This window comes from Megalops cyprinoides, chromosome 2, assembly GCF_013368585.1.
Source record: "Megalops cyprinoides isolate fMegCyp1 chromosome 2, fMegCyp1.pri, whole genome shotgun sequence".
Classification (NCBI taxonomy): Eukaryota; Metazoa; Chordata; class Actinopteri; order Elopiformes; family Megalopidae; genus Megalops; species Megalops cyprinoides.
In genome coordinates this window covers 49,980,784-49,983,967 of record NC_050584.1, presented here as the reverse complement: position 1 = coordinate 49,983,967, position 3,184 = coordinate 49,980,784, and positions in this window count along the sequence as shown.

Here is a 3,184-nt window from a genome sequence, read left to right as displayed (position 1 = left end):
GGCTGCAGAAAGTGGCAGTCATAGGACTGTTAGACTTGCGTTTCACTGGCTAAATTCTTATCAAATGAAAAATATGACACAAAACTAATCAAAGAATGAAACATAACCATTGCATTTTGCCCTCTTAATGGTACCAACTGTGTCAGGATTGAACTTGCTCTTAAAAGTAGTATAGTGGTAAATCAGTTGTAGTTGCAGGGAATTAAACCACTCCCTCCTGTGACACACCTTGTCATCAGGCCCAGAAGAGTTTTTCCCATGGGATGCATCTTTTTTGTTGCACCCCTTCTCTCTGTGGGAACACATTTATAACATTAATCCCACATTATTCTGTGGCTTTCTGTAATTGAATATTTCTGCTGTACCCTTAAGACCTTCTACTTCTTGCACAATGGTGTTATGTCTCAGCTAGCATAGATCTCTCAGTGATGATGCCCACCTTTGGTGAATAATAACTTGTATGTGTGGGTTTGAATGTTAATATAAAATACTGTATACAATTTGATTATAAAAAGCACTATACCAAATTAATGTTGATTTAGAGAACATAATACTGCTTAAATTTACCTGTATCATAATTAAAATGTAGTGGTATCTGTTTAAGAATAACTTTCATAGCACACATGATGCAGTAGATTTGGTGAGGATGAGAAAATGTTAGGTAATTTTGGTATGAACAAGAAACCTGGACTGTTGAATTGTAGGCTTGCAAAATTAATTCCTCACAATCAGGAATATAGGTGTACAACTATAACCATGTGAAATTTTGTAGAATTATGTAAAACACTGGCTTTGACCTGTTCAATGCTACTTTCACATTATCTCCTAGTAGAATCCAGCGTATTCTGTGTTGCAGGTGAAGTGTAAATTGTAGATGAAGAGTTTAATCTCTGACCAAGCAGGTTCATGCTCTGCAAAGAATGGTGTCCAATATGAGAGATCAAGGGTCACATGTTTAATCTCATGTACAATAAATGACAGTTAGATGTTACATAACTTCATGGTTATTAAAGGCTATATCTTTACAGGTTAAACTACAAAACCGATGCTGAGGTAAAGCATGAATGATTTGAGTATGGGTTATCTGGGTTCAAGCAAAGGAATCGAAGACAGCAATGTGTGGCTGACACACAACTTCAAATTTTAACTGCAATCAGAAGTGACAATACTAGCATTTAATGTTGAAGGCGCATCCAATACTTTTAGACATTACCCTGAAAGCGGGTTCATTATGCTCAAGGAACACTTTTGTGTTGTATTTTGTGTATGGGACCAACAGTCAGACGCCTTAAATGTGCATTCAAGAAGAGTCATCTCACTCTTTCTTCACCTTATCTCAATATCTATGATTAATGTCTATATGCAAGCCTCTCTAACAGACTCTCTCTGTACCTCGACTGGTGGTGATGGGAATGCAGAACCACCCACTGACGCTGCACGTCCAGCTAGCAGCCAGCTCCTGTGTTTTCAACCTGACCAAGCAGGACCTGGCAGCCGGTATGCCCGTCCACCTGCTGGGAACCATCCCCCATCTGCTACTGTTAACAGTTATTGGAGTACAAATAATGCAGTTGTGTAACAGTACTAGTGTATGGGCAAATGACTATGGCGTGCACATATCAGAAATTCTGTGTATGTGCTGTTGGCAATAACTTTAAAACTACAACATATAGCTGCAGCAGTTAAGGTTAACAGGAAATACCCAGTTTTAGAGAAATAAATTTGGTAGCCAAAAATGTAATGTGAGGGATCAGTACAGACGATCCCTGTATTGGTGCCTCAGTGGTGGAATGAACTCATATGTCATGCCTCTCCTCATCTCCCTCCACTGGTTACCAGCTGTGGCCTCAATAGAACACAAATCTCTAGTTGTAACCTCTGGAGCAACACAAGATAGTGCTTCCTCTTAAGCTTAATCTATTTTCAAACCTTACATGCTTGCCAAACTACTTTACTCTTCAAGCTTTAGCTGCCTTGCTATTACTGCCTGAAAGCGCCTGTTTTCTCAGTCACATTGCTTCTCTGACCCCTGTTGAGGTAATATGCCCCCTTTTAATGCTTTTTATACATTAATCACAGTCATTATCATGTTAATCATGATTACTGTTATATTAACCACAGTTATTGACATATTAATTGATGTTATTGATGTATCAGCCATTTACTCCATCTCTACTATGCATATGGAGGGCTGGAAGTATATAAGGGAACTAGACAATCCAGTATGTTAGCCTTAATAATACTGTCATTTATTTAATATACATCATGTTATATTTTGTATGCATAGAAGCAGAAACTAAAAAAAAAGGTCAGAAGTGTACAGGAGACTGCAGGAACCTATTTCAGCTGCGAGACATCTCAAAGTAGAATCGAGAGGGAGTAGAGAGGAAAACAATTTTACATGTGTGTCCTAAGTTACAAAGTAAGGCCTGTTGTTGGGGAGGAAAACGGGAGTTAGACACTGTCCAGACACTGCCCAGAAGATTTTGAATGTCTTTGAATGACTTTGAATGTAAAATAAAAAATAATTGGATTCTGTGAGGTGTGGGTTGCAAACTTTGGGGCTCTTTGATTGTTCAGTGCCATACAAAAGACTGCTTAGTACCTTATGTTTTTTGAAGTACTCTCCCTGATGCTGCAGAGTGTGCATCCATGAGACTGTCTCCTGCAGATCTGCAAAAAAGAGGCTTTTGGTCCCTGTCATTATTGTTTAGTGTTGTGTTCCACCTAAGTAAAATACATTGCGTTTTATTATAAGTGTAACTGGCATTGGGTTTATAGATGAAGTAAGAGAGGGGGGGAAGAGATGAAATTTTCTCCTACATTTTTTTTGGTGCCCTAGATGGGACACCAATATCCCTGGTGGAACACTCTCAAAGCTCTCAAAAAAACAAGGTAAGCAGAAACCTCTGTTGTGAAAGTTCTGCTGTACGATAAGGTTTTTTCTGGTGCCAGCTGGAAGAGAATATATTGGAATGACAGAGTCCAACAGCAGACTCAAACCCAGAGACCAAAGACTAGTTTGTGTGCGAGTGTGTGAAATCCCGCAGGCTGATCTGTAAAAGTTACCTTTGATCAGAAAAACAGGATAGGGATGCTGTAAAGCCATAAATGCGTACCTTGGCTTAACGTCAACAAACCAGAGTAGGGACTCTAAAGAGGTGAGCCCTCAAGCAAGCCTATA